The 15,909-nt window shown below is 44.0% G+C and overlaps 1 protein-coding gene across 7 annotated transcripts in view; it reads left to right on the plus strand.

The window, feature by feature from the left end:
* Positions 1-76: 76 nt before the first annotated feature.
* Cilk1 (ciliogenesis associated kinase 1) overlaps positions 77-15,909 on the plus strand; it is a 62,545-nt gene continuing 46,712 nt past the window's right edge. For 2 of the 7 annotated variants that reach the window (XM_013116103.3, XM_005073710.4), the window contains exon 1: positions 77-443. The gene's annotated coding sequence lies outside the window, so the exon portion shown is untranslated. Of the gene's footprint in view, positions 444-3,789; positions 3,828-4,725; positions 4,912-15,909 lie in introns of those variants that run through there. The other 5 variants (XM_021229349.2, XM_013116105.3, XM_013116104.3 and 2 more) reach the window with 3 other exon arrangements.

Below are 15,909 nucleotides of genomic sequence, written 5' to 3' on the forward strand. Positions count from 1 at the left end.
CAAGGCACGTCGAACTACAGATCCCACAATAGAACGGGGAAGGACGTGCCTTTCCTAGGCCTGAAACCCGACTCCTGCCGGCGACGGCGCAACGAGGCACGCTGGGATTTGTAGTTGGCTGTTCCTTGTTGAGCCGGAACTTCCACCCACCCACCCCCCAACCCGGTGCCACTTCTTAAAGCCCAAACATCCGATTCCACGTCAATAGAAGGCACTAGGATTGCACGTTTTATAACTTTTTCACCTACAGACATATGCTAGCAAAACTCACAGGCTTCGTAGTCTTTGATAGACATTTAGACAACATTTATTGAATTTCTATAAGTGTCAGGACCTAACCACCAGGACGCTACATTCACCCGACTTCACAGAATTTAAATTTTTATTGTGCTACTTCATTCTGGAGCTTATAAATGAAGTACGTCTTCGGCTAAGAAATGGAGGTAAAAGGGAAGGGGCGTAACTGGATTACAGTAAAAAATTGCAAATCCTATGTATGTTGTTTATTTAGTTAGTTTGTCGTCCACAGATAGAATATTGCCTGGTCTTTTTGGCTTGATTTTGTAAAAATAATGATAATTGCCGTGGGTAGCCGGACGGTGGTGGCGCACGTCTTTAATCCCAGCACTTGGGAGGCAAAGGCAGGCGGATCTCTGTGAGTTCGAGGCCAGCCTGGTCTACAAAGCTACAAAGAGAAACCTTGTCTCGAAAAATCAATCAATCAGCCAGTCAGTCAGACAGTCATTGCAGTGTGTTAATGACTACAGCTGTCATGTGTCCAGAAAACAGCATTTGAGAGCACTCCTCCCCACGCAGGTTCTTACATTATCTCCACCCGTGTTCTTTAATGTTCTCCCGGCTGGGGCCTGGGGAGTGGATATAGATGTCCCATTTAGGGCTGAGCACGGTCACTTATTCTTGCCAAGGTTTGGTTTTGGTTTTTGGTTTATCAAGACAGGGTTTCTCTGTGGTGTAGCGCTGACTGTCCTGTAACTCGCCCTGTAGACCAGGCTAGCCTCGAACTCAGAGACCCAGCTGCGACACCATTTTGTAAATAATGGAATCCACCTCTAGATGGAGACTGTCCTTGTTTCCTCCTTTAAGAACTAATCTAGTGGGATAGGTCAGGAATTTGGCTAGAGGAACACCCCAAGGAAGATGGGTTCATAAGATAATGTCATTTTCCTTCCCAGAATTCCCATCTCCAGTGCATTCTCTAGAAGCCAGGATGAAGTGTTCACCAGAGTCTGTCTGTTCAGGTTTGCCTGAACAATTTTTCTTTCTTCCTCCCTCCCTCCCTTCCCTCCCCACCCCCTCCCTCCCTTTTTCTTCTCTCTCTCTCTCTCTCTCTCTCTCTCTCTCTCTCTCTCTCTCTCTCTCTCTCTCTCTCTCTCCCTCCCTCCCTCCCTCCCTCCCTCTCTCCCTCCCTCTGTCTCTCTCTGTCTCTCTCTGTCTGTCTTTTTCTTTAAGATTCTAGCCAGAGCCCAAGTATTCTTTGAAACTCCCTAACTAACCCGTTGCTCTAAGCTTCCTTGTCCAGAGTTACACTTCCTGTCATGTGACTGCAGGTACCTTGTCTGCTCTGTTCCCTTCCTCCTCGTGTTTCAGGGTTTACAGTTTGCCAGCCCTAGAGTTTTTCTTGTTCTTGAGCTTCTGTTTGCGTCCAATTTTAAATTATTTTATTAATGAGACTAAGAACCCCGGGGTGTGTGTGGGAACCTTGATTTCCTCAGCAGGTACTACCTAATTAAAATCCCTGCCTTTTAATTCCTTTTGGGGGGGAGAAGGGACAGAATTTCTTTGTGTAACAGCCCTGGCTATTCTGGAACTCACCCTGTAGACCAGGCTGGCTTTGAACTCACAGAGATCTGCCTGCCTCTACCTCTGGAGTGCTAGGATTAAAGGCATGTGCCACCACACAGGCTTAATTCTTTTTTTTTTTTAGGATTTATTTACTTTTATTTATGTTTCTGTGTGTGTGCACCTGTGTAAGTGTATATGCACCATGTCTGAGGAACAGGTGATTTGTGAGCCATTTCATATCGACTCTGGAAACTTAAATTCAGGCCTCTACAAGAGCAATAAATGCTCTTAATGGTCAACCCATCTTTCCAGCTCCCTGCTTCTTAATTCTTTAATCAGCAAAGAAAAGGAAGCTGTCCCTCCAACCCAGACAGCATCCCTGTGACCAGTCATAAGTCTCTGCATTAGTGGCTGCCCACGGCAGAAGAAGCCCCTCTGACAAAGCAAGGTTGGTAGCAGCAGTAATCTCTGTGTATAAACAAATGCTTAAAAGGCATTTTAACAATATAGCCATTTAGTAAAACAACAGTCATGGGTTTCCTCTGTAGACCTAATACCTCCTGAACTGTGGACTTTTGACAAGGTTTACTGTAGCAGACATAAATTCCTACCTGTGGAGCAGGTCTCAGAGCCAATCAGAAAGTAGTTGGTTTTACCTATTACCTCCATGCCACTATTGCACCAGAGGACACATCTTGCCTAAATCCTGTGTTTTAAAATAACTCTTTTCTATGAATGTTTTTATTTGTACACTAAGTTAGCTACCTATAAAAACTACCTTTATATTCAGCGGAGGCCAAAAAATTCATGTTTTCTTTGTTTTTAAAGAAGACTCTTAAAAAAAATAAGACTCTAAAATTTAGGTCTCCCAAGAAAATTTTTTTCTCCCAATTATCCCTTTAAAATGAGGTTTTAAATAAAAAAAAAAGGATTTATAATAGAAGTGATTGGAATTTTAAAAGATCAGTTTTCAAATGAATGATTTGAAATAGTTTCAGAACCAGTCAATTTCACTGAAAGTGTTGAATGTTCAAGGTAAGCTGGCCAGCTAAGATATTTTCTACTCTTCTAACAAGTTAATGAAATAGTAAAGCTTAATAAAATAAATAATTGTGAAGAGAAATTTCATACCTGCTTTATTGAAATACTCTTTTCATCACAGTGAGAGTACCTGTTTTATTAAAGCACAGTTACAATTCATGGCTGCTAATTCATATTTTTATGGACTCCATTGTATCCAGTAGACCTCATCACTGGTTTTTATTATTTCAACATGCATTTACAGGGTTATAATTCCCAAGGGCCAGAGTTACTAATCCAAACTACTTAGTAACCCAGTGGACCTCTGCCAAAAGTAGACCAGGGTCTCCCCTTTGCAAGGAACACTGGCTTGGACCATTAAATTAGACTAAAACTTAATCATTTTCGTTACTTTAAAAATCACCTTTTTTGAACACCGTGTGACTAATTAGCTCCTTGTTTTATGTTCACTGATGATGAGTTGTGATTTTCACTTGCCATATGGGTTAGTTATCACAGAGGTAAGCAAAGAGGTAGGAAAATGTTAGCAGAAGCCTAACTTGGCTACCTTGTAGGTTTCTTCAACAGGAGCAAAAGAGTAAATGATTGGAGCTTTGGTGCATTCAGGGGCAGGGAAACCTGCCTTCAGTCTTTAGGATTCGGAAGTGAGTAATGAAAGGACATTGATATGATGACGAGCTGGGGATTATTGATTATTTTATTTTTAAGACAAGCTCTTGTGTAGCCCATGTTGGCTTTACACTCTCTGATCTTTCTGCTTCCACCATCAAGGCCAAGCTGGAATGGGGAGACTTAAACTCACAAAAAGATCAACGTTGTAAAAGGGTTACTGATTTATTGGTGAAAACAGTGTTGTTTAAAATGGTGTGGTTCTCCAGACTTGCAGCCTCTACCCCAGAAACTTCTGGTGTGAGGCCTAGCAACTTGTTTTTACTATCCTTTTAGGGGTGACCTGTGGAACAATGAACTCCAGGGACCAGAAGGTAATTTGGATTTTCTCAAATGTTTCAGAGTCATCCCTTAAGATGATTTAAGGTGAAGTCTGCAATATTATCTATCTTTCTATCTATTTTTTTTTGAGACAGTCTCTTTACATAGTCCTGACTGTCCTGGAACTCACTATGTAGACCAAACTGACCTAGAATTCAAATAGACCTGCCTGTCTCTGTCTCCCGAGTGCTGGGATTAGAGCTGTACAGTACCATGCCCACTTTACAATATAATTTATGACATAAGTTTCTCCCAGTGGTTCTTAATCTTCCTAATGCTGTAATCGTATAGTACAGTTTCTTATGTGGAAAAATTATTTTGGTTGCTACTTCATAACTATAATTTTGCTACTGTTATGAATGGTAGCATAAATGTCTGTGTTTTCCGAAGGTCTTAGGTGACCCCTTTAAAAGGGTCACTAGACACCACCCTCCAAAGGAGTCACTACCCTCAGGTTGAGAACCTCTGGAAATAGTGTTAGATTTCCTACAGCTGCATGGAAAGGAAAGTGTAGATTGCATCTGGATGGTTTCCCATGTGGAAAGGTATCCACTCCGTCTTTCAAACTTAAGTTGCAACAATACTGAAAGCATTTTTCTACTGTGGTTAGATAACAGACACCAAAATTCTTTGTTTTAAAACATTTTGAGTATACAATTCAATCGCACTGATTTACATTCAAGCAGGAAAATGTTTTCAGTAGAGCTCCCCTTCTTAGTGTGTCCTGGGTCAGCCAGCCTAGGAGGTGGTGGGTCTGCAAATCCCGGGTGCTCAGCAAAGCCGGGGAGCTCAGCGCTGCCCTCTGTTGCTCGTCCAAGAGATGGCCGCATGCAGGGCCGCGCGGGGCCAGCGAGGGGAGCTGCAGGGCAGCTTTTCCAGGGAAAGCGACCGGTCGTCCACACTAGAAGCCACTCTGCCTTTTGTTTGTTTTGCTACCGGAGGCCGCGGAGCGGCGGGTTCCTGCTGGATGCCACGCGCTGCCGGGTGTGGACTTGCCGGGCTCGCCCGCTCGGATCCCACTGCCCTTGTCTGCCGGGCCGCTCCAGTGCACGCGTCCCCGGGCTGCGATCGCCGCCAGTAAGTGGGGCTGGGGCTGTAGGGCTGTACCGCGACCTGTCGCTGGGTGTTGGGCGGTACCGGCTGACCCGAGCGAACTCACAGCCAGGAAGGCTAGGGACTGCGGCTTTGTCAGTGGACCTCATGGTCCTGTGGGTCTCGTTCCTTTGCCGAGAAAACTCCCGACCCCAGGGCTCCTGATGGGTGTGTTTACCTTTCAGTCTGAAGAAGTGGAGCATCCTAGTTGACTTGAAACCTCTTGCGGGTGGAGAGGATCCCGGTGGGGATGCGGTGGGTCGATGCTGGCGACTTGGGCTTACCATTTGCCCAACTAGGCCTTTGGCAGCCCCACAGGGGTCTGAGCAATAATACTCAACACTTAGTCGCAACCATTTTCCCCCAGATTTCCTTCTACTCTGGTTTTTCTTACCACTCCAACCAGACGTTTGGACCAAGATATTGAAAGATTTATTTTTTCCATAACAACCATTTGTTTCTGTGGTGTGAACCTTCTAAAAGTTTGACACTAGCATTTATGACTTGTACAGGAGGTAGAAATTAATGTGTCCTTCTGCAGAGCAGTGTGTTCATTTCCAATTATTACTAAAGAGGAGCTTTTGCTAAGGCTGAAAGACGTGCTTCCCTGGATTTGGCACACCGGACTGGATCTCTGAGCTCTTGACAGTTTCTGTTTTATAATTTTGATCCCAGCACTCTTTGTAGTAAGAGGAGTTTAACAGTTAGTAGTTTTCATCTTACCTATTCCTGGTGTGTAGGGTCTTCAGGGTGTGTCCCAATAATAAATGGTGCCTTGCACCATATAAAATTTAAAAAAGCTTTAAATTAGGGTAGTCAACATGTAAATTATTTGAAAAAATCTGTATCTTGACTATGCATAACTGTTACAGGAGTTAATGTATGCATAAATATGCACATCAGAAATAGTTTATGAACAAAACACTACAATTTTGTAGATTCTTTAAGGCCTTCCTAAGGGACTAGGATCATAGGACACTGGGAAGTTGGAGTAGAACAGAGGGCAGTGCTGGGAGTTTTTGCTTTTTCGATACAGGATTTCTCTGTGTTGCCCTGGCTGTCCAAGAACTCCCTGGCTGACCTCAAACTCACAGAGATCCACCTGCCTCTGCCCCCCTAGTGCTGGGATAACAGCTGTGCACCACCACCACTTGCCTGGCTGTGCTAAGAGTTTTTAATTTCAGATGATATCCTGGGTCAGCCCCTGCCCCTGAGGTACAACCTTACAGTGCCCCCAAACACTTTCTGCTTTTTCCTTTTTTCCTTTCTACTTCGCCCTATCCCCTTCTTCAGAGTCACACTGGTAACGGGGTGGGGGGGGGGGCAGCCTCCATTGTCAATGAGACTAGCCAGTTTCTGATAATGGAGGAGTGTGCTGTAGGGCCCATGGAGCTTGCCTGAACAGGCAGAGCCCTGCCATCCTTGCCAAGCGTGTATACTAGCCACAAAGAAATTGCGTTTCTTACTGAAGTTTCTTCCCTGTATGCCATGATAATTGTCAGCAGGATGAGATTGGCCATCTGGAGTTTTACTTAGTGGCTGTTCAACCCCATCAGAGCCCTTTTCATAGTTTCACTGTTCTATTCCCCCCCCCCATAGCTCTTTAAGGTTCCTAATAAAGCTGAGGATTGTTTGCATTTTCAAGCATTTGAATTATCTTTAACCATCTCCCCTTCATCCTTTGCTCCAGTGAGTCATCCAGACCTTTGGAATGTGTTTCATATAGGTCCTTCCCTCTACATCTAATCTAATCCTTGCCCTCCCCCCCGCCACTTGAGACACTGGAACCACCTTGTAGCTGGCCTCCCATGCCTGTTAGCAATCAGATGTTTGCCCAGGGAGTGAATGAAGGAGAAGCTTCCGTCTCTATTCTCTTTATCATTCTGTTGCCCTTGCCCGTCTAAGTTTTTCCCGTGATCACTTTGTTATATTTCTCCTGGCCGAGCAGCCTTTAGTTATCTCTATCATCTGTTATCTCAATTCTACACTAGTCCATCTGATTTTTCAAGGCCTTTCATTATGGGCCTCATCCTTCATATCTGAATTCTTGGTGCTTAATGTCTTACTGTGCGGGCCAGACTCTGTCACCCAAGTGTCACTATCATATTACTACTCTCCTTAGAACTTCTCTCTAGCCACACTCTCCTATGCAAGTAGTACCCATCCCTGGGGGAGGATATGATTTTGTATGTTTGTAAATATGCTCGTGTGTGTGCAAGTGCATGTATGTGTAGATGTGTATGGCCAGAGGTCAACACTGGCTGTCTTTCTCAGTCACTATCTTATGTCTAGAAACAGACGGTCTCACTGGTTCCATTAGATTACAAGTGGTGCACCTCTGTGCCTGTTTTGGCTTATGTGTGGGTGCTAGGGATTGAACTCAGGCCTTCATGCTTGCACAGCCAATACTTTATCAACTCCCAAGTCCTGTGAGTCCTATTGTTTTTAATTACTCAGTTTCTTTTCTTTTTCTTAAATGTATTCACTAGCTTGACATTATACTGCTCTCTAATTGGTCTACTTATTTTAAGTCTTTTAGACCTAGAGCCTTATTTTATGTATGGCAATGTGTCTGTGGTTTTGTAGTCAGGCAAAATTATGGTTGGGCTTGACTTTGCTCTTTAGTCACATGGCTATGTTGCATTCTTCAAGCATTACTCTTCAAGCCAGTTTTAGTGTGAATTTGGTCCACAGCACCTACTCAGTAGTGGCTGACCAAGTTCTGCTTATGGCTTCACAGTGACTAAGAGTCCTAAACAGGTAGTATACATTTGGTGGATGTGCAGTAGACATTTCATAGATGAGCCTGGAGGAGTGCCAGCCTAACCATGCACTGAAAATGCTGGAGCTTACATTATTCCTGGCTACAGCTCTGCTTCTGGGATCTGTTACTATTTTTCCTTCTGAACCTTGCCAGGAACATTTCTGTCTTAAAAAAAAAAAGAATCATCAACCTCTTCTACTTCGATTTATGGGATCTTATTGAGTTAAAGATATACCTAGCCAATGTATTTATCTGCTTATAGAAGATGTTTGATGATGTATCGTTATCTTTTTATATTTATGTGTTTGTTTTGATTTTTGAGACAGAGGCTGCAGTGGTTTGACTGAGAATGGCCCCCATAGGCTCAGGGTTTGGCACTATTAGGAGGTGTGGCCTTTCTGGAGTAGATGTGTTCTTGTTGGAGGAAGTGTATCCCAGCGGGTGGGCTTTGAGGTTTCAGAAGCTCAAGCCAGGCCAGTGGTACTCTCTCTTCCTGCTGCCTGTCAATCCAGATGTAGAACTCTCAGCTACCTCTCTAGTACCGTGTCTGCCCACATGCCACTTTGCTCCCACCATAATGATAATGAACTAAACCTCTGCACTGAAAGCCAGCACCAATTGTTTCCATTATAGAGTTGTGGTCATGGAGTCTCTTCACAGCAATAGAAACCCTAACTAAGACACAGGCTTGCTCTGCAGTCCAGGGGGCCAGGTGAGCCCTCAGCCTCCCAAGTGTTGGGGTTGAAAGTGTGAGCCGTCACCCCAGCTTTGACTGTGTGTTTATGCAAGGCTACTTACCTGGTGTTTTCTGAACAGAATTCTGGATATGGTAGTTTCACCTCTTTTGCTGTGATGAAGCACATTGACCAAAAGAAACTTAGGAGAGGAGGGTTTATTTCACCTTACAGGTTGCAGTCCTTCCTTGAGCAGAGTCAGGCAGGAACTTGAAGCAGAAGCCATGGAGGAACACTGCTTGCTGACTGGCTCACAGCTGATGCTTCCTAGTTTTCTAATGCAGCCCAGGACCGCCTGCTCAGGATACGGTGCCGCCCACAGTGGGCTGGGCCTCCCATATCAACAATCAAGACCATCCCCACAGACCAATCTAGACAACTCTTCAGGGGGCCCTTCTCAGGTGACTCTAGGCTCTGTCAAGTTGACAGGGAAAACTAACTAGGACAGTGACCTCTCTGTATAAGCTGGTGTGTAGATTGAGAAACAGTGTCTCACTCAACTGTTTATTCTTTGAAGACCATGTCATTTTTTATAATTAAAATAAATTTACTTATTTGGTTTTTTCTTTTTTTTTTTTTTTTTTAGTAAGGTCCCATTGTGTAGCTGTGAAACTTGCTATGTAGCCAGACCAGTATGGAACTCACAGAGATCTACCCGCTTCTGCCTCCTGAGTACTGAAATTAAAGGTGTGTACCACCACACCTGGGTCCATTCTATTTTGAAAGACAGGATCTTTGTAGTACTGGCATGTCTCAAACTCAGGGCAGCCCTGCCTTAGCCTCTTGAGTGCTGGGCATCCAGACAGGCCTATGACTAGAGTGGCAGTCTCTGTCCGTGGACTTTAGTGTTTATAGATGGTGTGGTTGACTAAGAGTGGGAAGAGGTGTGGGCTGGAGGAATTAGACACATTATTCTGAGGTCATAGTGTAACCATGGCCTTACTTATATTAGAATTTACCTTTGGACTACATCTCTGACTTCCTTGTCAAAGTACACATGTTCTGACCAAGTATGGTGGCTCACATCTGTAATACCAGCACTCAAAAAACTGAATGATGTAGATGGCTGTGTTTGAGATCAACCTAGACTACATAAGAGTTCGAGGTCAGCCTGGGCTATCGGGTAACAAAGCCTCAACAACTTATTTTGTAAAAAGACTTTGGTGAAGCAAATGATTTCTAGGGCAATTGCATTAAGTTGAATTGCATTAAAATCCTGGGAAAATACTGTGGGAAGAAGAAATTGAAGCTGCCTTTCCTTGAAGCCCAGGAAGTAAAAGAAGCAGGTCAGACTGTATCAGAGATGGTAACATCAGTGTTATGGCACTCTGCTTCTCTCTGCTCAGCCTGAGTTACCCACCCACAAGAGGAAGGGAGCTATATTCAACAGTTCAGGGAAATGGTCAGCCCAGGCTGAGCCCTTAGGTTCCTAATTTCCTTATGAAGCTACTGAAGTGTCTTTATGCTCTTCGGAAGGTGAGCTCTTCGTAGGAAGTGTAACTCATGAACTGGCTGTGTAGACCGCACATTCTCTGTAGGTCTGTGACATTAGGTGTGGGTTCAGGGTTAGCAAGTATCTGTAAGCCTCTTACACAAAGCTGTGTGGGAGCATTTGATGCACCTTTAGTAGATGGAAGGCCGTTTGCTCTCACACATTTAAAAGGATGTTACTCTGAAGATGGTAGAGATTTGATGCTTGTTAGTGGGGTCTCTGACCTCTCCTGCCAAGTTGTGATGTTGGGTGATCTTCAAGTTTACATACAGAAAGGAGACTTTCTGGTTTCCTTGTGTTAATCCCAAAGATTCGAGAAGAAGACCACCAACCAATTCATCATGGCAAATTAATTAAAGCAAGTTTTTTTATTCATCTACATGGACTGCCTCCCCTGAGGCAGCATTCAAGAAGTCAGCATTGGATATGGGCAAGATGAGGATTTTTATAGCTCATATTGTAAAATATTTTAAATATTTCCCTAGGTTTTTAGCTTGTCCTCCTCAGTTTTTAAGATAGAACGGTCACGGCAGTGTTCCATATTTCATTTGATTCTTTCCCCTTATAGTAGAGGACCTCTTTGGTTACTTAAGTCTGTTGATGGCTGGGGGTATATGAGAAGCACGCATTTTAAAATTTTTGTTTTTATTGATATTTTATCTTATTTTTACTTATTTGAAACAGTCTCATTCTGTGCTGGCCCTAGAACTTGTCATGATGTCTAGGCTGGCCTCAACCTCATAGTGAACCGCCTGCTTCAGCCTTTCAAGTACGGGAACTACCATATCCTGCTGAAACACATTTTTGTTTTGAGTGAAGATTATTATAAGTAGTTATTTTGTTTGTTTTATTTTCCTAGACAGGGTTTCTCGGTATTGCTTTGGAGCCTGTCCTGACACTCACTCTGCTGACTAGGCTGGCTTCGAACTCACGAGGTCCACCTGCCTCTGCCTCCCAAGTGCTAGGATTAAAGGTGTGCACCACCAACATCCAAAATAAGTAGTTTTTTTGTTTGTTCATTTGTCTGGGTTTTTTTTGTTTGGTTTTTTTTTTTTTTTTTTTTTTTTGGTTTTTGAGACAGGGTTTCTCTGTGGCTTTGGAGGCTGTCCTGGAACTAGCTCTTATAGACCAGGCTGGTCTCAAACTCACAAAGATCCGCCTGCCTCTGCCTCCCGAGTGCTGGGATTAAAGGCGTGCGCCACCAACGCCCAGCCATTTGTCTGTTTTTAATGTAACATTTATACATACACAGCTGAAACACATTTTTTGGAGTAAAGATTATGATAAGTAGTTTTTATGTAATATTTTTAGGCATAGCATAACACAGGGTAAAGTGCTGCTAATATGGAGACCATAGAGGCCACTTCAAAATGTAATGCTCAGAAGCAAAAAAGATGGCTGGTTTAGCAGTTAAGAGCACTGGTCCTTTGAGCAGAGGACCCAGGTTCGATTCCCAGCACCCACATGGTGGTTCACAATTATCCATAACTAAAGTTCAAGGAGAATCTAGCATACCCTTCTGACCTTCGTGGCCTCGAGGTGCACACATAATGTTGTGCCCAAATTCTGAACTCCTAAAATCACCAAGAGACCATTTCAATGCAAAAGCAAGGAGTCTTTTATTGTTGTTTAATGAGCTAACCCCATTAGCTCGGACCCTTCGTCCGTTCATCATGCTGGGTGACTGGAAAAGTTCCCTGAGAAACCATGAGGCAGGGAATATATTGGGTAGAGCAAGGGGAGTGTCTAGGGGTTACACAACAGTCTCAGGATTGGTGCGCTTCTGGGATTGGGCGAATTGTCCAGTATTGATTGGCCAACTGGTTGTTGTGGCCTATAGGCCCTCCCAGGGTGGTTGCTATGCTCTGCACATCACTGTTAATATAAAGCCCATCCAGAGCCCACCAGCCAACTTTTGTTTGGTTCCGTGCCACATGGAGGGTATCTGGATTTCCTAGTGACTAGGAGTCAGGGCAAAGGAGGGAACTCAGGGGCCTTTGCCTTGCTGGGTCTTTTCTGTAGCCTGTCATGGCTGCCAAAACAGGGGACTGGGTGAGGGTCTGGTCCCTTCAATGCAAGAGTCAAAATGCTTAAGTCAAAATGTTTAAGTGTGTACTGATGGAAGAATTAGGTCCTGGGGCAGGGGTATAAAAGACCCCATAAGCTTCTCCACCAAAACAGCAATACAAATCAGGCCAAATTAGAAAAAGCCCATGTTTAATGGGTAAAACACTCCTGGATAATTTTCCAGTCCCCCCCCCCTCCCCAGAGTGAAAAAGGAGAGACTGAAAAACCACATGTACTTTCTGGGGAGCAATTTAAATACCTTGTGAGAGTGGTCTTTAGCATCTCTTGGGGAGGAGACCTGTTTGGTGGGCTTTCTGAGATGGGGCAGGGTTTGGGGGGGGGAGGGAGGAAAGGAGAAAGGGAGAGAAATGGGGGAGGGGCATCGAGGTGGAACTTCCACCAGAACAGGATGGCCTATGTGAAGGGTCATTAGGGGCTTACACACAAGCAGACTTACTATGGGGCAGGTGAACCTGACAGAACCTCAGCAGAAAAACCACCGAGACTGAGCTTCTCCTGAGGGAGTGCAAAGTGTGAGTGGCTTTGGAGATCATAGCTAGAAATTCCCAGTTTGCACATAAGTTTATATTTGTATATTAATTATACAAATATATATGTATATATACACATATGCACACACACATGTATATATATATATATGTACATGCATATGATTCCTTGACCATGAAGGTTCCAAAATAAAGAATGAACTATTGTTGCTTTGTCCCAAGCCCGTTTTCTAGGCTGTGAATGACCATGGTGCCTGGTCATGAACAGAAAGGGGAGGGAACTAGGCCAAGGCACAGGAAGGTTTTCACCAATGTCACCTCGCTAGGAAAATGGTTTATTTCAAACATTTGCCAGAGCACTTTGAAAGGAAGCCTTTTTGTGTTTAGGTAGAGCATTACCCAAATACAAATGGCTCCCCAAACAGCATGAAAGGGCCTCCCTGTGACTGGAGGCCTAAGAGGCTTGCAGCTCTGCACTCTATTGCTTCAGAACTTCAGAATGCTTCCAGAGAGCTCAAACGACTCCCTGGTCTTTGTTTTGGTCATGAAGAAAGAGACGCCCTATGCGGTTTTTGTAACCAAGGAGGTAGAGAAAATAAATAGCAAAGTCTAAACTTCAAATTTGGGCCAGCCTTTAAGAACCTGCTGTGTGCAAAGAGTGTGCATTGTGAAGGCACAAAGAACAGAGCCGTGTGGGCCACATCCCTGCAGAGCATTGTCCACAGGGTCACTCACCACGGGACGGGCTAGCACAGATGAGGACAGGCTGCTATGATATCGTGAACAAGGATTCATAGCTGTGTCTGTCCATGGAGCAAGGACAGGAGGTCTAAAATGGATGTGTGAGCTGACCTAGGAAAGACTAGGCGGTTCCTAACTTGGAGCCTTCCTCTCCATCATGCTTTAGTCAGATACATTGTAACAAATGCAGAAGTAACCAATACAGTGTCCATCTGTATTGTGCAACAATGTGGATGCACAAATGTAGATAACTGCACAACTGTAGAAAAAGGTAATAGTTGGCTTTTTTACCAAATTGTAAGGAACTCAACAGTTTGAAGCTTCTGCTTTTAGACTGAAGTCCCACTGAATCACAGGTAAATGTGGAGCGTGGCAGGGAGACTTGAATTGGAACTTTAGCTCCATATTGTTAAAGATACTAAGTAGGTTTGTGGTTACCTTTAGTTGTTTTGAAACAGGGTCTCATGTATTGCAGGCTGGTTTTAAACTCATGTGGCCAAGGGTGACCTTGAACTTCAGCGCTTTCTGCCTAGGAGTGCCAGGATTATAGGCATGCGCCATAGCCCTCGGTTTATGCAGTACTGGGATCTGAACCCACCATACAGGGATCCTAAAGGCCTGAGGGAAATTGCCTATAAAAATACTCTGGGGTGAAGAATGGAAGCCTCTATTTTGGCCAGCTAGTTCTCCAGGCATCTCTGAGTGAAATCAGAGTAAATTATGTTGCATTTATGTCATGTGTTCTTTCGAAACACAGGGTAGAAACAAACACAGAGTTAACCTCAGGGAAGTAGACGATAACCTCTTCTATATGTCTATGACTATAGTCTGTTCACTTTATGACTGTTGCTTAGAAATAAACTGGTTCATGTGTTGAAGGATTGGTTCTCAGCTAGCAGATACAAGCATTTAGACCTAGTTGGATCCTGAGGGTTCTGACCTAACCAGTGGATTCATGATTTGACAGCAGTATTGGGTGGTCATGGGAACCTTCGGAGGTCAGTCCTAATTGGAGGAAGTAGATCACTGAGGATGTGTCCTCTCGGGCACCACTGTGTCTCTTTCTATCTTCTGTTGGCCATGAGCACAGCTTTGTTCTAATGGGCTTGTTCACCCTCTGCTTCAAGGGATACATAGTAGAGGACAACTATGAATATATCTGACATAAATCATAAACTTAAAACATTAAGATATTTTTGTGGGTTTGTTTGGTTGGGTTTTTTTGTTTGTTTTGTTTTTGTAACTTGAGTGTGTGTTTCTTGAGTGTGAGCTTTGTAGACATCATTTCACAGGGGTAAAGGTTGGACATGCCTGATAGCACATACCTTTGTCACAATTTTCTTTTTTTCCACTGTCCAGAAACAACAAAGCCAGCCAACTGAATGGTTGAAACTTCTGAAATGACAAACCAAACTATAGTGTTTCTCCTTTTAAGTTGTTTATGCCAAGTATTTTTTTACAGTAATGAAAAACTGACCCAATGATGATGCTGATAATGAGAGTCATTTTATTACCTTCCCGTCAGTGTAGCCTTCACCTACTATATCTGGAGTGCTTTTAGCTGTTCTTGATAGAATAGCAAGCATGTCCAGCATCAAGGACATTTAATTAGTTCATCCAGCAAGAACTCAAAGGCAGGTATGCTCAGGGAGTGTACAGCAGCCCTGCTAATGGCAACCAGGACTGTGTCATATCTTTCTGTTCACCCTTACAGATGATGTTCTCGCCAGGCATTGGTGGCCTTTAATCCCACCACTCCGGAGGCAGAGGCAGGTGGATCTCTGTGAGTTTGAGACCAGCCTGATCTACAAGAGCTAGTTCCAGGACAGCCTCCAAAGCCACAGAGAAACCCTGCTTGGAAACTCCCTCCCCCCCCAAAAAAATTGGCATTCTCATCTTTGCCATTGACATCCCACAGAATAGCACAGCTTCATGCAGTCATGCTCAAGACAAACATCTCTGCCACCGGTCTTATTCCCACTTCCAGCCCTCCTCTGCCCTCGCCCACTCATTTCCCTTTTGATCCCATCTCTAAACAATTTTTAGTAGGAAGCACTGTGTCTTTGCTGGGCTTACATTAATGCCTCGGACTAGAGCAGGTGGCTTCTAGACCTGAATCTGCTAATCTGGAATGAAATCAGGATCCTGTAAGCTAAGGAGAGTGAGTGATGTTGCTGCTGAGTGGGCCAGGGATGGCCTCTGCTAGAGAGCCCTTTCTTTTTCTTTGGATGTCTGTCAGTCACCCTGTTGTGTCCCAGAGTAACTGAGCATCCGTTCCCTGTTTGGGCCACAAAAGTAAGAACTCAACAACCCTGATCTCAGATATTTAACCTCTTCTTGCTTGAATGTGCTTAGGATTGATTTTTGCTTGGCCTCCTGCCTGATGCTAAAGTGACTAGCACCACTTTATTTTTTCAATATGGAAAATAATTAAGTATGGAGAAGGAAACAGCTACCTGTGGCGAGTGGTTCTGTCCTCAGGGTCCATACATAATGCAGCTAACTTTTTCTCCAATGTCATTTTTTGCATACTTGGGAAGATTTTATGGCTCCCCAACCTCCTTTGCCTCCAGCATCTTACGCTCTCATTGAGGACCCCCACTGTGCCCTTTAGTGTATCTGTTTAACTGCAGTTCAGCTTGGTTTGAGACCTGCATTGCCATGTTGCACAGTCCA

The sequence above is a fragment of the Mesocricetus auratus genome, unplaced genomic scaffold (genome assembly GCF_017639785.1).
Source record: "Mesocricetus auratus isolate SY011 unplaced genomic scaffold, BCM_Maur_2.0 Super-Scaffold_100691, whole genome shotgun sequence".
In the NCBI taxonomy this organism is placed as follows: Eukaryota; Metazoa; Chordata; class Mammalia; order Rodentia; family Cricetidae; genus Mesocricetus; species Mesocricetus auratus.